Below are 21,698 nucleotides of genomic sequence, written 5' to 3'. Positions count from 1 at the left end.
TTCTTTCTTTCTTTCTTTCTTTCTTTCTTTCTTTCTTTCTTTCTTTCATTCCTGAATGGAAATGGCTAGATTTGTTATCAATGGCCTACGTTTGAATCCTGGTTCAGCCACTTAGCACCTGTGTAATAGGTTATTTAACCTTTCTGAGATTCTGTTTGTTTTTTTTCATCTTTAAATGAAGAGGTTGAATCTTGTTTCACACAAGAGATAAGAAAATGCACCCCCTTCTTGTCTTCGTGAAGGAGAGGACGCTGCAAATATGAAGCAGTGCATATGCTATCAGATTCTATTAAAATGTTAGGCCTATTGAATCGCTTTCCATACTTTCTTGGTTGTAGTTATTATTATTATTACTATTATTGTTATTATTTTTGTGAGAAAAGGTAGCTTGCTGTTTTGGGAATATATTTGGAAATGAAGATGATTAGAAAACAAAGAGATATCAATAATTAAGTAACCAAATGAGTAGGTTCAACTTGGTAATATCTATGTTAGACCTCCTTTTAGCTCTGAATATATGCTTCTATGGTTTGAGTTTGAATTCTAACTCTTTCCTGTGCTAGCTGTGTGAACTTGGACAAGTCAATTTTCCATTACAACTCTTACTTCAAGCCTCAGAGTCATCATCATCCCAAATATGAGGGGTTTAGATAATCCCCATGGGGCTTTCAATTTTTTTCTTTTTTATTCTTTAAAGCAATGTAGATAGGAGAGATAAAGGAGGATTAAGGTGGTCACATTTTCACAATTAAATGTGCCCCTCCCTGTTCATCCAATAAACCCACATATTATCTTCCTTTCTCTCTCCAGACTGCTTTCTCTCTATCTCTACTATTCAGAGGTGTGGTAACCCAAACCTTATTTAGAAAACTAGAGTTCTTGAAACACTTGATATGGACAAAATTCAGTAGGTGGGAACACTTCTATAGCCATTTACCTGTTTTTCCCCCTCAAATGATGTTAAATGTTCCACAAGATTGGTTAAATTGAAATTTTAATGGACTGACTTTCAGAGCACCTTCTTTTGATTGATTTATAATTTTTGTTCTCAGATCAACTGAACATAAATAGTGGGATAAAACAATGATTTTGCTATGAGGGCTGAGTGCCCTCCTCAGATAGAGAACTGAACTCCAAGTGTTAAAAACCAGATACGGTTAATGAGGAACAGTGAAAGGAGTCTTTTTTTAATTTTTTTTTACTAAGAAAATTTTTATTGATACAAAAAAGCACAACCTACATGTCAGGTGATAACTTGTCACTATACACTATGGTTAGAAAAAATACAGTGAAGACCAGAGCTCAATAAAAAATTTGATCTTCAAATACAAGACTCAAGAGAGACATGAAAAGGTAAACAGGAGAGAAAGTAACAACATGTTATTAATAAGGACAAACTCTTTACATCCCTACAAGGGAAGATGACACTTGTAACTCTTGAGAACTGTATTGTTATTACACCATGTTAAAGGGATAAACAGAAACGGAGTAGGTATAAATTGACTTTGATGTAATGATGAAAAAAATCTTATCAAGTGGGTTAAATGGATCCAAGTAAGTGAATTAATCTGATCTAAGAAAATGTACTGAGAGAAAAGGAAAGGAAGAGGCAGACAAGGGTAAATTACATCACAGGTTTTTTATCCATGAAATGAAGATAATAATAGTACCTACCTCCCAAGGATATTGTTGTAAGGATAAAATGAGATATTTTTAAAGCACTACATGAATGTTAGTTATTATTATTAAAATGTTTGCCAAAAGTCATTTTAAGTATCTGATATGTTAAAGGCATGATATGGGGAAACATAAATTTAAAAAAAAGCAATTAAATATAATGCATGCTAAAATTAGGCTTAACTCAATATAATTCTATATAACTATAATGATTCAACTTGATCCTAGAGAATAAAGGATTGTACACAACCCTCTCCTTTTGATAGAGAGGTGGGGGACTACAAGTGTGGAATGTTGCACACCCTAGCCAATGCAATCATTGTTTCCATTATCATTATTAAATTCACAATTAATCATTATTAGTATTATTATTATATTTACATCATATATTATATTATTATAAAATTCATACTTAATTTTGAAAATGTAACTTTGTTCTTAATCTTCCTTTACCTCTTCTATCTGCATTCTTTTCACAGAAAAGAAAAAAATTGAAAGGCCTATAGGGATTATTTAGCCCAAAACCCTTACATCTGGGATGTTGAAGTCACTGATGCTGGAAGTAAGAGTTGGAATGGGGAAAGTGACTTGTCCAAGATTCCATGGATAACACAGGGAAGAGGTGGAATTTAATCCTAGGGAAGAAGAAAGAAAAAGAAAGAAGGGGGAGGAGAGAAGGTTCATTAAGGATGTGGATGGCTGGAGGAAATATTTAGAAATGACTAAGACAGAAAAACAAACTCATTTTAAAGGAAAAGAAAAGTAAAAAAAAAAGTCCTCAAGTAGTTTACTGAGAGGAAGATATGACATGTACATAGATAAACATGACACAAGAAATAATATAAGATAATAGATGCAAAATTTGATGAGAGAGATGAGCTCTCTACTTTTAACTTGGTGGGAGAGAGAATCAGAGAAGGATTCACCTAGGAGATGGTGCATAAATTTTGTGTTGAAGGAAGAGAAGAATTTAGAAACTATACTTTTTCTTAATCTGAAATAAAGGCTACATCTCCAAATGTATGTACGCATTTGATGATCAAGGTATTAAAAGTTAGAGCTAGAAGGGAAGTGACTTTTTGGGGGAAAGTCACAGCAACTTATCTATAATTTAGAGCATTGAAGTGGATATTATAAGTACTATTATCCCTATTTTATAAATTAGAAAACTGAGGCTAAGTGATTTGCCCAAGGATTCTAAACTAGTCCATAACTGAACCAGGATTTGAGCCCAGGTTTCACGAGAATAAGTCACATAGTCATCTGAGTAAAACACACATTGTTACACATGGTGAAACAATTAATAGACTTAATGGAGCTTGAATTCTTTTTTTTAAGTTTTTTTACATTTTTTTCCCAATTACATCGAGACAATTTTTAGCATTCATTTTTACTAGATTTTGAGTTGCAAATTTTTCTCCATCCCTACCTCCCTTCCCCTCTTCTGAAAATGGTAGGTAATTTGATATAGGTTATACATGTGCTATCACATAAAACATATTTCTGTATTAGTAACAGTTATGAGAGAAAAAACAGATTAAAAGAAAAAAACATGAAAAAGAATAAAGTAAATGAAAAAATGTGCTTTGATCTGCATTCAGAGTCCATCAGTTCTTTATCTGGCTATGTATTTTTCCTCGTGAGTCCTTTATACTTGTCTTGGAACAATATGTTGCTCAGAAGAGCTGAGTAATTCATAGTTGATCATCATACAATGTTGCTGGTACTGTGTACAATGTTTTTTTTTTTTTTCCTGGTTCTGCTCATTTCACTTTGAATCAGTTCATACAAGTCTTTCCATGTTTTCCTGAAATCTGTCTGTTATTTCTTATTGCAAAATAGTATTCCATTACCTTCATATACCACAGCTTGTTCAGCCATTCCTCAATTGATGGGCATCAGTTTCTAATATTTTGCCACCACAAAAAAAGGTTGCTAAAAGTATTTTTGCATGTAAAGGTCTTTTTCCCCCTTTTATGATTTTTTTTTCAGATACAGACCTAGTAGTGGCATTTCTGGATCAAAAGGTATGCACAGTTTGGTTGCCCCTGGCTTATAGTTGCAAATTGTCCTGCATAATGTTTGGAGCAACTCCCAACTCCACCAACAATGCATTAGTGTCCCAACTTTCCCACACCCTCTCCAACATTTATCACTTTCTTTTTTTTTTTGTCATATTAGCCAATTTGATAGATGTGAGATGGTACCTCAGAGTTGGTTCAATTTGTATTTCTCTAATCAAAAGTGATTTAGAGCACTTCTTATATGCCTATAGAAAACTTTGATTTCTTCATCTGAAAACTGCACTCATATCCTTTGGCCATTTATCAATTGGGGAATAGTTTGTGTTCTTATACATTTGACTCAGTTCTCTACATGTTGGAGAAATGAGGCCTTTATCAGAGACATTTGCTGTCAAGATTGTTTCACCTCTTTTTGCTTTCCTTGTAATTTTGGTTACATTGGTTTTGTTTGTACAAAAGCTTTTTATTTTGATATAATCAAAATCATCTATTGTATAACTTACAATACCTGTAACTTACTTAACTTCTTCCTCAAGAATTTGGATGCTGTGCTACTTGGTGCATATATGTTTAGTAGGGATATTGCTTCATTGTTTAAGATACCTTTTAGCAAGATGTAGTTTCCTCCCTTATCTCTTTCAATTAGGTCTATTCTTGCTTTTACTTTGTCTGAGATCAGGATCACTACCCCTGCTTTCTTTTTTAACTTTAGCTGAAGTATAATAGATTCTGCTGTAACCCTTTACTTTTACTCTCTTTGTGTTTCTGCTTCAAGGGTGTTTTTTGTAAACAACATATTATAGGATTCTGGTTTTTGATCCACTCTGCTATCCACTTCTGTTTTATGAGAGAATTCATCTCATTTACATTCACACTTAGGATTACTATGTGTTTCCTTCCATCCTATTTTTCCTCCTGTCTTCTCTTTCCTTTCACTCTTTCCCTCCTCACTTGTGTTTTACTTCTATCTACCACGTCCCCCAATCTGCCCTCCCTTGTGTCAGTCCCCACTCCTCTTACTTAATCTCCTCCCCTCCTACTTCCCTCACAGGTAAGATAGATTTCTATATTCAACTGATTGTGTATATTATTCGCTGTTTAGCCAATATTGGTGAGAGTAACATTCAAGCTATGCACATTGCCCACCCTTCTGTCTTCCCCTCCATTGCAATAGTTCTTTCACCCTTTTCAAGGTGAATTTCCCCCATTCTACTTCTCCCTTCCTTCTATACCCAGTGTACTACAATTTCTTATCAATTAATTATTTTATATCATTCCCTCAAATGTATCTTATACCCATACACTCCATCTATGTATATTGCTTCTAGCTGTACATTATTAGTGTATACAATTTTTAAGAATTTTAAGAATTATTTCCCAAGTAGGGATGTAAACAGTTTAGCCCTATTGAATACCTTATGTTTTCTTTTCCCTTTTTACCTATTTATGCTGCTCTTGGGTCATGATATTGGAGATCAAATTTTTGGTTTAATTCTGATCTTATGAAAGCATGAAATATTTCTATTTCAATGAATGACCATTCTTTCCCCTCAAGTATTATGCTTAATTTTGCCAAGTAAGTGATTTTTGGTTATAGTCCTAGCTCTTTTGATAGTTTTGAAATTTGGCTATAATGTTCCTTGGAGGTGTTTTTTTTTTTTTAAATCTCTTTCAGGAGGTGATCAGTGGATTCTTTAAATGCCTATTTTGCCTTCTGGCTTCAGGATATGAGGGCAGTTTTCCTTGATAATTTCCTGAAAGATGCTATCCAGATCTTCCTTTTGATTATGGCTTTCAGGTAGTGCAATGATTTTGACATTGTCTCTCCTGGATACATTTCCAGGTCAGTTCTTTTTCTCATGAAATATTTTACATTTTCTTCTATTATTTTCATTCTTTTGAATTTGTTGGACTGATTTTTGATATTTCATAGAGTCATTAGCTTCTACTTGCCCAATTCTAACTTTCAAGGCATTGTTTTCTTCAATTATCTTTTGTACTTTATTTTCAATTTGGCCAATTTCATTTTTTAAGGAGTTGTTTTCTTCCATGGATTTTTGCATCTCCTTTTCCATTTGGCCAGTTCTACTTTTTAAGCAGTTGTTTTCTTTTTCCAAGCTATTGACTTTTTTTCATAATTCTCTTACATCACTCTCATTTCTTTTCCCAATTTTTCTTCTACGTCTCTCATATGATTTTTAAGCTCCTTTTTGTGCTCCTCTATGAATTCTTTCAAGTGGGCTTGAGACCACTTCCCATTTTTCTTTGGGGTTTGCCTATAAGTATTTTGACATTGTTGCCTCTTCTGAGTTTGTGTCTTGATCTTCCCTGCTACCATAAGAACTTTCTATGGTCAGATTCTTTGTTGTTGTTGTTGTTGTTGTTATTATTGCTCATCTTTTTTTTTTGGGCCTTTTTCCTTTCTTTTAAATTTGAGTTCTGCTCCTGGGGTGGAAGGGGCACTGTCTCAGGCTTCTTGTTCCAGGGGCTACAGGCCCTGATTGTTTACCTGGTGCTGCACTGATGTTGCCCTGAGGCCCACAAGGGACCCTCAGGTCTGGTTCTGTTCTGAGAGAGTGGGGTGGAGGTGTCTGGCACTGCTGAAGGCCATAGGTGTCTGGCAGCTGAGCTGGTGATGAACTGGGCTCCTAGTGCTGGTGTCTGGGTTGTGCAGAGGCCAGTGGGGTGTTTCTCCATTGCTCCAGGGATACACTAAAGTACATTTGATCTGACTGCTGGTAGTTGCCTGTTTGCTAAGGCATCCATAGGGTTGGCCCTGTTTGCCACAGGCTACATTGAAGTACATGTGGTTCTCAGATCTGGAGTTTGTTTAGCTATGCTGAGACATGTGGAAGGTCCTGGTATTGGCGTTTGCCTGCTCCACCACACTGGAGCTCAAGATCTACCATTGGTTTCCTGAGGTGGGGCCTGCTGCTGGTTTGCTTCCTGTCCTGGACTGTGCTCCCCTTTTACCTGAGTGAGACAGACCTTTCCTATCAATTGTTCAAGTTTCTTGAGCTCAAACATTGTTTTATCCCACCTTTTTTACTGGTTCTGCTGTTCCAGGATTTGTTTTGGGGTGCAATTTTATGGTTGTTTGGAGGTGAGTATGGGAGAGTTCCAGAGATTTACTGCTTACCCTGCCATCGTGGCTCCCAGCCCTGGAGCAGGAATTCTTAACCCGAGGTTAAAATTTCAAAGGGTTCATGAACTTGGGTGGAAAAAAAAAGTACTTTATCTTCACTATCATCAAACTAAAATTTAGAATTCTCTTCAATTATTAAAAAAAAATATTCTGAGAATGATTGCACATACTTCAGGACACTGCCAAAGGTGTCCATGAGACATGCAAAAAAGAATTCAAATCTCATTCTCTTTCTATTCAGATTTTCCTAGTTAAATGTATCTGATCAGTGCTTTGATTTTATTTTCCACAAGATAATCCTGTGTCTTCCTGATGACATGATAATCATTATGCCTTATATCTTTCCTTTGGAAAAATTCTTGATATCTTTTGTTTTTTGTATCATCATCATTTTTTTAAAAAACAGAAATAGTATTTTTTCCAATTACATGTGAAGACAATTTTCAACATTCATTTTTTATAAGATTTTGAATTCCAAATTTTTCTCTCTCTTTCCCTTCCCTCTCCCCTCCCCAAGACAGCAAACAATCTGATATAAGTTATACATGTGCAATCATGCAAAGCATGTTTCCACATTAGTCATGTTGTATCATCATCATTTGCTACTATTTCTGTCTCCATTCCCTATCCAGACAAACATCCCTGGTAACAACAAATAATGAGAAAGAGAAAGGGAGAGAGAGAGGGAGAGAGAGAGAGAGAGAGAAAATGAGAATGAGAGACACAGAGACAGAGAGTCAGAGACAGAGACAAAGAGTAGTTCAGCAGAACTAATCAGATTAACAAGTGTATATGAAAGTATATGCAGTGCTCTATACCCATAGTCCCCTATTTCTACAAAGACAGGAAGAAGATTCACTTTTTTTTTGTCTTTTCTCCAAGGCCATCTGTCTCTCTCTCTCTCTCTCTTTCTCTCCATATGTGTATATATATATATATACACTTATTTATACACACATACATGTGCATATATGTATGTATATGTATATATGTATGTATATATACACATACACATAATAGGCCTACCTCTCTACATACATTTATATATGTATGTGTGTGTGTGTATATATATATGTACATATATATATATATATACCTATCCAATCACATTTCTATATTACTTTCAAGCCTGTATAACTCACATTTACATATTGCTTTAAGTTTCATAAAACACTTAGCCTAATAATAACTTAGGTGGGGAGGTAGGAAGTAGTACAATATTGGACCTATTTCACCGATGAAGGAACTGAGCCTTACATAGGTAAGGTGACATGAGTCTGAGCCAAATTCAAACTTATATCTCATTCAATAGAAAATTACAGTAGAAAGGCTGGTAATCATGCTTACTCATAGAATTGAGAGCAATGTGTGTCATTAAAGATTAGATAGTCTTCAATGAAAGAGCCAAAATTACTTGGCCAAAGTTGAAGCAGTAGAGCTGAAATTAGAACCCATGCTCTCTGATTCTAAAGCCAGTTATCTTCTTATCCTGTCCCAATACTTCTTCTGAATATATGGAGGGAGGGTTGGTCTTGGCAAACATGAATGGAGTCAGTGAAAATGAGGAAATGAGCTTCTGGTTAACTTTGGAACTCTAGAGATTGTTGTAATGTGTCTGAACTGAATTGAATTGAATTAAATAGAAGTGTTCCAGCCTGTTATATGACTGTGCTAAACTGTGGCAAAGAATAAATTCTCTGTCATTGACTTACAATGCCTTTCTAGACCTCTGAAACATGAGATAAGGGGGTCTGTTTTTTGCCAATGGTGCATTCTCCATGCCCCAAACAGGAGACAGAGGGACAATGCACCGTCAGGAAAAAACGTGGTAAGTCCCTGGGCTTACTCACCCTAACATGGAAGCACCAAAGAAAATGACTGCAAAAATATTTTGCGAGAACTCTGGTTTGCAATATGGAGCTAATAAAGACTGACTAAATATTCCCCACATGCTCAGTAAAATAGTCATACATAATCTTGCAGTTCTCCCTAATTGTCTACATGTGGAAGGCAGACATTGTTATTTTTATCTATTGATGCACTGTTTTTCCCTCCTTCATTGTGATTCATTGTTGAACTCTCCAAGTAGCAAATACAATTTGAGATTGAAATAGCCCCTTTGAGATTGCTCACATTAGCTATGAGCTATTTTGAATGAGCCTACCAACTTTAAGTTAAACAGGGTAATAGTATTATGATCTCCAAGGGCCTATAGAGACAGAAGATTCTGCTGGGCTGAGCAGGCAGGATTGTCATGAGGTCAGGTTGAGAGAACCTTAAAATAGAAGCAACGTTTAGGCAGGGACCCTACATTTTCCCCCTGTATGAAGTAACTGAGAGGCATTTCTCCAAAACAACAGCATGTCTGCTTAGCAAGTATTATTTTATGATCACAGCTTGAAAAATGATAAATAAGCATATCTTTCTACTGTGCTAAAATATCACAAGAAAAATGTAGCTCACATTTGTAGAATATTTTAAAACCTATAAAATATTTCAACAACTCAGTGCGGTGGGTGGTATATTACCATCCTTACTGTACAGATGATGGAACTGAGTTTCAGGGACATTGAATGAATTCCCCAATATTTCACAGCTACTGAGTAGCAGAGTGAGGACTGGAGACCCACATTATCCAACTTAAAAGCAGGTATTTTTTTTCCACTACAACAGCCTTTCCTTTAGCATAAGAATGGCCACTGACTGGAAGGAGCTTATAATCTAGTTGAAGAAATGATGCATATACACAGGAAAAGATAGTGACACAGTATAGCATATAGTAAGAGATAAGTGATAGACAATAAGTTTTGTAGTATTTTAGAAGGAGGGAAAGATCACTACATGAAGTATGAAAAGAGAATTGACTCTCAATTCACAGCTCTCTTACTTATTGCTATAAGACTTTGGCAAGTCATATAACTTCTCTGAGTCTCAATTTTCTAATCTATAAAATTAAGGAGCTAACCTCAGTGATTTCTAAGGACACTTATAACTTTAAATCTATTATTTTATTATTGGATTCAATTCAATAAACATTTGCTGTGCATCCTCTATGTGCAAAGAAGTATTAAGACCCAGAAGCCATATCAAGCTGTTTGCAGATTCCCCAGGTTTATTATGCAGCATTATACAGTGGAAAGAGGATCCTGGAATCAGAGGACTTGAGTTTAATCCCAACTCTCATACTTACTGCTTTTTGTGTGACTTTGGGCAAGTTAATTAACCCTCCTAGGTCACAGTTTCTCCATTTGTTAAAAAAAAAAGGAGGGGCAGCTAGGTGGCACAGTGGATAGAGCACCAGCCCTGCAGTCAGGAGGATCTGAGTTCAAATCTGGCCTCAGACACATAACACTCACTAGCTGTGTGACCCTGGGAAAGTCACTTAACCCCAATTACCTCACCAAAAAAAAAGATAATTTTTAATACATAAGATTATAAGGGAAACCAATTACATTAAAACAGTTTGTCTGTCTGCCCATCTACCTGTCTATCTATCTCTCCAACTGTCTAAAACTTAACCCTCAACCTTGAGTAAAAAGCATGATTCAGAGGAGAGAGGGCATTCTGGGTAAATTGAATGACTTGCTTGATCAAAGGCATGGATGCAAACATATTTGTCAAATTTAGAGAACAGTAAGGCGCAGCTAGGTGGCGCAGTGGATAGACCACCAGCCCTGAAATCAGGAAGACCTGACCTCAAATCTGACCTCAGACCAAACACTTGACACTTACTAACTGTGTGACCCTGAGCAAGTCACTTAACCCCAATTAACTTAGAAAAAATTAGGGAACAGCAAGCAAATCATCTTGGTTAAATTAAAGTCTTCCTCAGGAGGAATAGATGAAGTGGAAGAAAGGAGAAGTCACATTATAAAAGACCTTGAATGCCTATTTAGTTTGTTTTGGTAATTGATCAGAGTTGCCAAATGATTGGAAAGCCACACCTTCTTGGTAGAAGAGAAGCAGCTGCCACCACACTCAACTTGTTCAACCATTCTCCAATTGATGAGTATGCCCTAAATTTCCAATTCTTTGCCACCACAAAAAGAGCTATTATAAATGTTTTCGTACCTATGTGTCCTTCTCCCTTTTCTTTGATCTTCTTGGAATACAGAACTAGTAGTGGTATTGTTAGGTCAAAGGGTATGCATAGTTTTATAGGTCTTTGTGCCTAATTTCAAATTGTTCTCCAGAACATTTGGACTGGTTCACAACTCCACCAACAGTGCATTAGTGTTACTTTTCTTCCCCCACATACTGTCCAGCATTTATCATTTTCCTTTTCTGCTGTGTTAGCTAATCTGATAGGTGTCAGATGGTGCCTCAGAGTTGTGTTAATTTGTATTTCTCTAATCAGTAGTGATTTAGGTCTTTTTTATGTGACTATAGATGGCTTTGATTTCTTCTTCTGAAAATTGTTTGTTCATATCCTTAGACCATTTATCAACTGATAAAAGGCTTATATTTTTATAAATTTGGTTGAGTTTCCTATATACTTCAGAAATGAAATGATGCTTTTATCAGAGAAAATTGCTGTAAAATTTCCCTGCAGTTTCCTGCTTTCCTTCTAATTTTGGCTACATTGGTTTTGTTTGTGCAAAGCTTTTTAATATATAACCAAAATTATCCATTTTATTTCCAGTGATCCTTTATGTCTCTAGGGACAAATTTTAATTATAATTATATGGAAGAAACACCATCAGGCCTAATAGAAAATTTTAAAATATATATTTTTGGTCATTCTTTCCAGACACAAAGACTATTTCAAAAACTTAATTATGTTCCTATGAAGCCTGGTAACAGCAGTTTCTCCATTTTGTTTATATATTAGGATACTGACATAGAGGCATAATTAGAACCTGTAGTGCTTTTTTTTCAATGTTACACAAATCAGTGGAAGAGTTCTGAAATATTATATGCATCTGTGAAAGGACTGACTTGCTAGTAGGAAGCATGCTTTGTTGGAAAAAATGTTTTATTGAAAGTCACCGAATTTGAGAGTTGAAGGGGACCTCAGAGGCCATCTAATCCAATTACATGCATGAAAAGACTATCCACTATAGAATACTTTATAGGTGCTAGTCTAGCCTCTATTCGTAAGCCTCCAAGCAAAGGGATATCCAATCTCTGGTAACCTATTCCACTTTTGGTCAGCTCTCATTGGTAGAAAGATTTTCTTGACATAAAGACTAAAATAGATTTTTTACAACTTCTACCCATTACTCCTGAATCTGCCCTCTGAGGCCAAGCAGAAAATATATGATCTCCCTCTCACATTATAGGCCATGAAGACATGAAGACAGTTGTTAAATTCTCCTACACCCTTGTGTCTTTTGTTCTCCAGAGTAAATATTCTCGGTTCCTTCGATTGATTACCATATGATATGAACTCAAGGCTCTTCATTATCCTTATTGTTATCCTCTGGGTACTCTGCAGCTTACCAACCTCCTGAAACTATGGTGCCCAGGATTTTATACAAAATTCCAGATGAGGTTTCATGAGAACAAGATATAATGAAAGATCACTTCTATATTCCTGGAAGCACATTCTTATTTTAACCTCACTTAAGATCATATTAGCTTTTGTGGCTGTCATATCACTTTGCTAACTCTTACTGAGTTTTGAGTGTTCTAAACACGTGCTGTTTATCAATGCTTTATCCGTTCTTGTACATTTGATATTGACTTTTTTTGGTATAGAAGTGTAAGATTACATTTATCCTTACTGAATTTCATCTTATTAGATATAATCCAATGATCTAGTCTGTCAACATCCTTTTCAATCTTCACTCTACTGTCCAATGTATCATCTATACCTTCCAGCTTTGGGGTGTTTTCAGATTTGATGAGTATGTCATCTATGATTTTATTCAATTCATCATTAAAATGTTAAATAGCACAGCACCAAACACAAATTCCTGGAACAATCCACTGGAGACCTGTTGTCAGGTAAACAATAAACTTTTTTTTTAACATCTGAGTTTCTAATTGGATGATCCAATGAATTCAGAACCTTCTAATTGTATTATCTTCTAATTCATATCTATTTTCTCCACAAGAAAATCATCTGATTCTCTACAAAAGGCTTTACTAAATTCTAATGAAAATTTATTTATCCTATCCTTCTCACTTTTTAGTTTAGCAATTCTATCAAAAAAAAAAGTAACTGAGGTCAGGGATGACTGGTTCTTAATGAAGCCATGTTAACTCGGTCATTCCTTCCCTTTTTTAAATGTTCACTAACTATTTCTTTAATCATCCATTCTAGAATTTTCTCAGGAAAGGAAGTCAAGTTTATTGACCTATAGTTTGCAGACTGTTTTCTCTTTTTGTTTGTTTGTTTCATTTTTAGAAACATTTTCCCTCATCCAATCAACTTTCCCATTTTCCACTATTAACATTACTGATAGTAGCTCAGCAATCACATTTGCTAGTACTGCCAGTTGTAGTTAATTTCCAGCAGGTGACTTGAATCAATTAAGAAGTAGGTACTTTCTTGCTATCTATTTATTTTGGGCATATTTTTTTTTCTTAATCATTTTTGATTCTGTCATTTCCAATGCAAAGGACATTACCCTTCACAAAGAAAAAAGAAAATAAGAAAAGGACAGCTCAGCTTAGGAAATCTAATTCTTATTTTGGCTCTTCCACTAATTAGCTGAATGACTTGACTAAATTACTTCTCCTCTAGGGCCCAGTTTCTCTTTAAAAATGAAAGGCTTAGCCTAGTTCTGACATTCTATGACTAACTGTGAATTCTAGATGTAGGAAACCTACAGATTCTAGACAATTGTACTTTATCACTAATGAATATAACATTTGAGTCTAACACTCTTCTTCATACGAGGATTTTGAGAATAAAACCCTCTGCCTCTGGATGTAATAATTTAGTCAATGCTACAAATGTCAGGTTTGAAATTTAGTGTATTAATCAAAATTGAAATAATTTATTGCTACCTAAGTGGTCACTTCAACTTAATATCAACCTAAAGGCAGATGCCTCATCATCTTAGCCAGTTGCATTTATCATTAATGGACACATGGAGAAAAAGGATAAGCCACTTTTGGCAGGCAGCTGAGACTGGCAGGCAGTCAGGATCAGTCTCTAAGGGACAGCAGTCCTGTGGATTATTTCAAAGATGCACTTACAAAATCCGTAGCTTTTCTTCATCCCTCTATGTCATGGCATTGCCACTGAGTTAGATGAAGTCTATATTTAGAGAGCATGTCTTTAAAACCTTCTTACTTTCCACCTCTTCCATTCCCTCAATATTTCTAAACCTGCTACTCTACCAGTTATGACCTCTCCCCCACCCCCATGGTCAGCCATATCAAGGATGCTTTTGCCACCTGACAACCACTGGACCTTTTGATCTTCTACTTTTTTTTTGGATCACTAATTCCTACATCTCACCTTCTCCATTCATATCCTCATGACTGTTTTCCAAATATTATATTCCTTGTTTGCTAACTTTATATTTTATTTCTTATGGGAACTCTTTCAAATCTTTTCCACTTTCTTGAATTCTCAGCTCATGAACTTGCCACCCATTTTCCTGAGAAGCCTGAGGGCATCCAAACTGGATTCCCTCATTTCCCTTCTGACCACCCTAAACTTTCTCAGCATCTTAATTCATCCTGTCCTCTTTCATTCCTATCTATGAAAAAGATTTGATTATCCCTGTTTCTTTTCAAGGTCCACACTACCACCTATATTGAATCCCATCACCTTGTCTCCTCCAGGACATTATTTCATTGATTATTCCCTCTGTGTTTTTTACCTTAAACCTGTTCCTCTCCTTTACAAACATGTTTCAGACTCATACTCAAAAGAAGCTTCCCTGGACTATGGGAACACCTTTTGCTGCTAACCTTTTCTTTTCCTTTTTTTTTTCACTGAAAAATTCTTGAAATAGCTGTCTATACTCATTATCTTTACTTCCCACTTGTCCACTTACTCCTCAACTCTTTTTAATCTTGCTATAACATCTACTGTTTCCTCACAGATCACAGACCTTATAATTTCCAACTGCAATGGGTGATCTTTTCTTTGTATATATCCTTATTGATCTCTCTAATACATTTGATCTTGTTGACTATTCCCCTCTTTAATGAAATTATCTAGGTGGCACAATTAGATTGGTGGGCCTAAAGTCAGGACCTGAGTTCAAATCCAGCCTTAGATACTTCCCTGCTTTATGACCCTAGGTGAGTCACTTAACCTCTGTTTGCCTCAGATTCCTTGGTGCTAAAATAGAATATTAATAATGTAGGTTTGATGTGAGTATCAAATGTTTGTAAGCAGCTGGCACAAAGCAGGTGTTTAATAAATCCTTCCTTCTTTTTTATTTCACTTAATTTTATATGTTCATAATTCTCCTCATTTCTATAATATTCCTTTTCCCTTTTACTTACTGTGCTTTCTTCATCTTTCCTCTCAATGATGTGTATGCTAGCTTTGTGTTTGTGGTTCCCTTCTCTTCTTTTTTTATACTTTTTTTTTGCCTTGGTAACGTAATTTATTTCATTGCTGCAACTATTACCTCTATGCAGATGACTCCAAAATATTTATATTTGACTCTGTTTCTCTCTAACTTCAAATTTCCATTGACTGAGTGATGGATAATTCTATATCCATGGAGCTGGGCAATAAAGGTAGACAATGGAGAGGACTACTACCAGTTTCCTCCATGAATCCAACCTCATTATATGTCTTTTGTTTTTAATGCAACAAATTCTTGACCAAATCAAATAGTACCATGTTATGGGTTTTGACTGATACCACTTTCCCTAGTTTCATGGGATTCCCTAACCTTCAGAACTTCTGAAATAGGAAACATACACACACACACACACACACACACACACACACATACACACAGAGGGTTCCTCTATGTACCAAGCATAATGTAATTTCTCTGAAAAGGAAAACTTACTTTTATTCTCACTACTCAATACAAAGTTTCACACAAAGAAAATAAATTTAATATTTCCTCTTTTACTTCCTCACAGATAAAATCACACCAAACTCTTAATTTTTAAAGTAATTTATTATGAGGATTTTATAGGGAAACATTTAGTGGAAAGAAAATGGGAGGAATAACAGGTGAAAAGCTTAACAGAGATACAAATTTTAAAGATTCTCAGAGTATGTTAACACCTGAAACCCAGGGCATTTGTCATTACCTGCCTAAATCCTGAACTGCCTAATTTCCTTTGTCTCATTTTTTGCTTTCATCATGAAACAATTCATTATGGATTTGGTTGACCAAGGCTGCTATTTCTCAACCCTTTATCATTTACATCTCCAGTTCTCAATGATAGATTATACAGTCCTGGGTTTATGCAATTACCCCCTCCCCTTTTTTACTTACATTCATTTAACTCCCAGCTTTGTTGTTCTTGGGATACCTTTCCCTAACTCACTGGCTAATGTCTTAGAATACCACTGCTGCCTCACCAAATTTCTAGTGAGAAAAATTTCTTTCCTGTCTAGAATTTGAAGCTAAATCTTTCCTCCATTCACCCCAAACTCTACAACTTCAAGTTTATGTAAGGTCACCCTCTCCTTTGCTCTGGGAGTCCTGATACTCTTTACCCTTTGAAAACTGCTCTCTTTTACCTTGTCTTATAAACCTTTCTTCCGCAATGTCCTCTGAAGCATATTCTACCATCTGAGTTGTTTTTTATTAATTTATTTTGAATTATCAACAATCACTTCCATAAGCTTTTGAGATTTAAATTTTCCTCCCCCTCCCTCCCCACCTTCCTCCCCAAGATGGCATGCAATCTGATATAGGCTATACATATACATTCCTATTAAATATATTTTCACATTAGTGTTGTTGTAAGTAAGAATTAGAACTAATAGGAAGAACCACCATAAAGAGGAAACAAAACACAACAGAAGAAAAAAATAGCAAATACTATGCTTCAATCTGTATTCAAACTCCATGGTTCTTTCTTTGGCTGTGGATAGCATTTTCCATCATGAGGACTTTGGTGATGTCTTAGATCTTTGTATTGCTGAGAAGGGTTAAGTTTATCAATATTAGTCATTGCACAACGTGGTTGTTATTGTGTACAACGTTCCCCTGGTTCTGCTCACTTCACTCAGCATCAGACCACACAAGTCTTTCCAGGTTTTTCTAAAGTCAGCCTGTTCATCGTTTCTTATAGCACAATAGTATTCCATTACATTCATATACCATAACTTGTTCAGCCATTCTCCAATTGATGGGCATCCTCTTAATTTCCAATTTTTTGCCACCACAAAAAAGAGCTGCTATAAATATTTTTGTACATGTGAGTCCTTTTCCCATTTGTATGGTCTCTCTGGGATATAGCTCTAGAAGAGTTATTGCTGGGTCAAAGCGTATGCACATTCTATAGCCCTTTGGGCATAGTTCCAAATGCTCTCCAAAATGGTTGGATCATTTCACAACTCCACCAACAATGCATTAGTGTTTTAATTTTCCCACATCTTCTCCAGCATTTATCATTTTCCTTTTTTGTCATGTTGGCCATGATAGGTGTGATGTGGTACCTCAGAGTTGTTTTGATTTGCATTTCTTTAATCAGTAGTGATTTAGAGCATTTCTTCATATGACTATAGATGGCTTTAATTTCTTCATCTGAGAACTGCCTGTTCATATCCTTTGACCACTTATCAAATGGGGAATGGCTTGTATTCTTACAAATTTGACTTAATTCTCTATACATTTTAGAGATAAGGCCTTTATCAGAGAAACTGGTTGTAAAAATTTTTTCCCAATTTTCTACTTTCCTTCTAATCTTGGTTGCAGTGGCTTTGTTTGTGCAAAAACTTTTCAATTTAATGTAATCAAAGTTATCCATCTTGCTTTTCATAATGTTCTCTATCTCCTGTTTGGTCATGAATTCTTCTGTTCTCCATAAATCTGATAGGTAAACTATTGCTTGCTCTCCCAGTTTGCTTATAGTATCAGCCTTTATATTTAAAACATGAAGCCATTTTGATTTTATTTTGATATATGGTGTGAGATTTTGGTCTATGTCTAGTTTCTATCATACTCTCTTCCAGTTTTCTGAGCAGTTGTTGTCAAATAATGAGTTCTTATCCCAGAAACTGGGGTCTTTGGATTTATCCAATAATAGATTACTATAGTCGTTAACTGCTGTGTCTTGCATAGTTAACCTATTCCACTGATCCACCACTCTATTTCTTAGCCAGTACCAAGCACTTTTGATGATTGCTGTTTTATATACAATTTAAGATCTGGAATGGCGAGACCTCCTTCCCCTGCATTTCTTTTCATTAGTTCCCTTGATGTTCTGGACCTTTTGTTCTTCCAAATGAATCTTGTTATTATTTTTTCTGGTTCTATAAAATAATTTTAATAGTTTGATTGGTATGGTACTGAATAAGTAAATTAGCTTAGGTAGAATTGTCATTTTTATTATATTAACTCAGCCTACCCATGAGTAACTGATGTTTTTCCAATTATTTAGATCTGAATTTATTTGTGTGAAAAGTGTTTTGTAATTGTGTTCATATAGTTCCTGGATTTGTTTAGATAGGTAGACTCCTAAATATTTTATAATATCTACAGTAAGTTTAAATGGAATTTCTCTTTTTTATCTCTTGCTGTTGGACTTTGTTGGTAATATATAGAAATGCCGATGATTTATATGGGTTTATTTTATAGCCTGTAACTTTGATAAAGTTGTTTATTATTTCAAGTAGTTTTTTTACTTGATTCTCTAGGATTCCCTAATTATATCATCAAATCATCTGCAAAGAGTGATAGCTTTGTTTCTTCTTTGCCTATTCTATTACCTTCAATTTCTTTTTCTTCTCTTATTGCTAAAGTTAATGTTTCCAGTATGATATTGAACAACAGTGGGGATAACGGATATCTTTGTTTTATCCCTGATCTTATTGGGAATGCATCTAGCTTGTCCCCATTACATATGATGCTTGCTGAAGGTTTTATTATTTCATTTATTATTTTAAGGAGACTCCATTTATTCCTATGCTCTCTGCTGTTTTAATAGGAATGGGTGTTGTATTTTGTCAAAAGCTTTTTCTGCATCTATTAAGATGATCATGTGGTTTCTATTAATTTTGTTGTTGATATGATGAATTATGCTGATAGTTTTCCTAATATTGAACCAGCCCTGCATTCCTGGCATAAATTCTACCTGGTCATAGTGTATTATTCTTGTGATAAGTTCCTATAATCTATTTGCTAATATTTTATTTAAAATTTTTGCATCTATATTCACTAGGGAAATTGGTCTATAAATTTTTCTCTGTCTTGACTTTTCCCAGTTTAGCTATCAGCACCATATTTGTATCATAAAAATAATTTGGTAAGACTCCTTCTTCACCTCTTTTTCCAAATAATCTATAGAGTATTGGAGTTAATTGTTCTTTAAATGTTTGATGGAATTTGCTTGTAAATCCATCTGGCCCTGGAGATTTTTTTTTTAGGGAGTTCATCAATGACTTGTTCAATTTCTTTTTCTGAGATGGGGTTATTTAAGTATTTTACTTCCTCTTCTGTTAATCTGGGCAATTTATATTTTTGTAAATATGCATCCATTTCACTAAGATTATCAAACTTAGTGACATACAGTTGGGCAAAATAGTTCCTAATTATTGTTTTAATTTCTTCATTCTTGGTGGTGGCTTCAGTCTTTTCATTTTTGATACTGATAATTTGGTTTTCTTCTTTCTTTTTTTTTTAATTAAATTAACCAAAAATTTACCTATATTAGTGGTTTTTTCATAAAACCAGCTCTTAGTTTTATTTATTAGTTCAATAGTTTTCTTAATTTCAATTTTCTCAATTTCTCCTTTGGTTTTCAATATTTCTAATTTGGTGTTTAATTGAGGGTTTTTAATTTGTTCTTTTTCTAGTTTTTTTTAGTTGTATGCCCAATTGATTGATCTCCTCTATTTCTATTTTATTCATGTAAATATTTAGAGATATATAACTTCCCCTAAGAACTGCTTTTGCTGCATTTCATAGGTTTTGGTATGTTGTGTCATTATTGTCATTCTCTTGAATGAAGTTATTGATTGTTTCTGTAATTTGTTGTCTGACCCAATCATTTTTTAGGATTATATCATTTAGTTTCCTATTATTTTTTAGTCTATCTTTCTATGGCCCTTTATTAAATATAATTTTTATTGCATCATAATCTGAAAAGGATGCATTTAATATTTCTGCCTTTCTGCACTGGGTTGTGAGATTTTTATGCCTTAGTACATGGTCAATTTTTGTGTATGCACGATGTACTGCCAAGAAAAAAATATATTCTTTTCTATCCCCATTCAGTTTTCTCTAGAGGTCTATCATACCTAACTTTTCTAACATTCTATTTACCTCCTTCACTTCTTTCTTGTTTATTTTGTGTATAGTATAGTTTTGCTCCCTATTTCTTGTATAGCTTTGATCTCTATTTCTTCCTGTAATTCCCTAAACTTCTCCTCTAAGAATTTGGATGCTATACCATTTTTCACATATACGTTTAGTAATGATATTACTTCATTGTCTACGGTGCCTTTTAGCAGGACGTAGTTTCTTTCCTTATCTCTTTTGATAAGATCTTTTTTTGCTTTTGCTTTGTCTGAGATAAGGATTGCTACCTCTGCTTTTTTTTTACTCTATCTGAAGCATAATATATTCTGCTGCAGCCTTTTACCTTTACCCTCTGTGTGTTGCTCTGTTTCAAATGTGTTTCCTGTAAACAATATATTGTAGGATTATGGTTTTTAATCCATTCTACTATCTGCTTCTGTTTTATGGGAGAGTTCATCCCATTCACATTTACAATTATGATTTATATCTGTGTCTTTCTCTACCACCTTTCCCCCTGTTTTTGCTTTCCTTTCTCCTTTCTCCTTTCTCCTTTTCCCTCCTCACTAGTATTTTGCTTTTGACCACCCCTTCCTCAGTCTCACTTCCCTAATGTTAGCCCCTTCCTTTTCTTCTCCTTTACTCTTACTACTTCTTCCTGCCCTTCTATCCCCTCTCCCTTTTCTTTCCCCTTTCCTCTAATACTGCCTATAGGGCAAGTTAGATTTCTATACCTAACTGAGTATGTTATTCCCTTCTTAAGCCAAATCTGATAAGAGTAAGGTTCAAACAATGCTAATCTCCCTCCCTTCTTTCCTTCTTCTGTAATAGGTTTTTATGCCTTTTCCTGTAATGTAATTTACCTTTGCCTGCCTCCTCCTTTCCTTTTCTCTCAGTAGATTTTTTTAGTTAGATCAGATTAATCCACTTACTTGAATCCATTTAACCCACTTGATTAGATTTTTTTTGAATCATTACATCAAAGTCAAGTTATATCCACTCCCTTTATGTATACTCCTTCAACATGGTGGGATAACAATATAGTTATCAGGAGTTACAAGTATCATCTTCCCTTGTAGGGATATAAACAGTTTGCCCTTATTAATAACATGTTGTATCTTTCTGTCCTGTTTACCTTTTTATGTCTGTCTTGAGTCTTGTATTTGAAGATCAAATTTTCTGTTGAGCTCTGGTCTTTTTATCAAGAACGTTTGGAAGTCTCTTATTTCTTTGAATATCCATCTCTTCCCCTGAAAGATCATGCTCATTTTCATTGCATAGTTGATCCTTGGTTGTAATCCAAACTCCTTTGCCTTATGGAATATCATATTCCATGCCCTCTGGTCTTTTGATGTAGAACCTGCAAGGTCCTGCGTAATCCTGACCTTGGTTCCATGATATTTAAATTGTTTCTTTCTGGCTGATTGCAGTATTTGACCTGGTAATTTTGGAATTTGACTACTATATTCCTTGCTGTTTTCTATTTAGGATCTCTTTCAAGAGGTG

General features: G+C 35.0%; 1 pseudogene; it reads right to left on the bottom strand.

The window, feature by feature from the left end:
- LOC114025028 overlaps nucleotides 1–6,398 on the bottom strand; it is a 170,952-nt pseudogene extending 164,554 nt beyond the window's left edge.
- Nucleotides 6,399–21,698: the final 15,300 nt, after the last annotated feature.

Source organism: Vombatus ursinus, unplaced genomic scaffold (genome assembly GCF_900497805.2).
Source record: "Vombatus ursinus unplaced genomic scaffold, bare-nosed wombat genome assembly UNPS02014826.1, whole genome shotgun sequence".
Lineage (NCBI taxonomy): Eukaryota > Metazoa > Chordata > Mammalia > Diprotodontia > Vombatidae > Vombatus > Vombatus ursinus.
The sequence above is the reverse complement of the archived record's forward strand: the minus strand, read 5'-3'. Positions and strand labels throughout refer to the sequence as shown.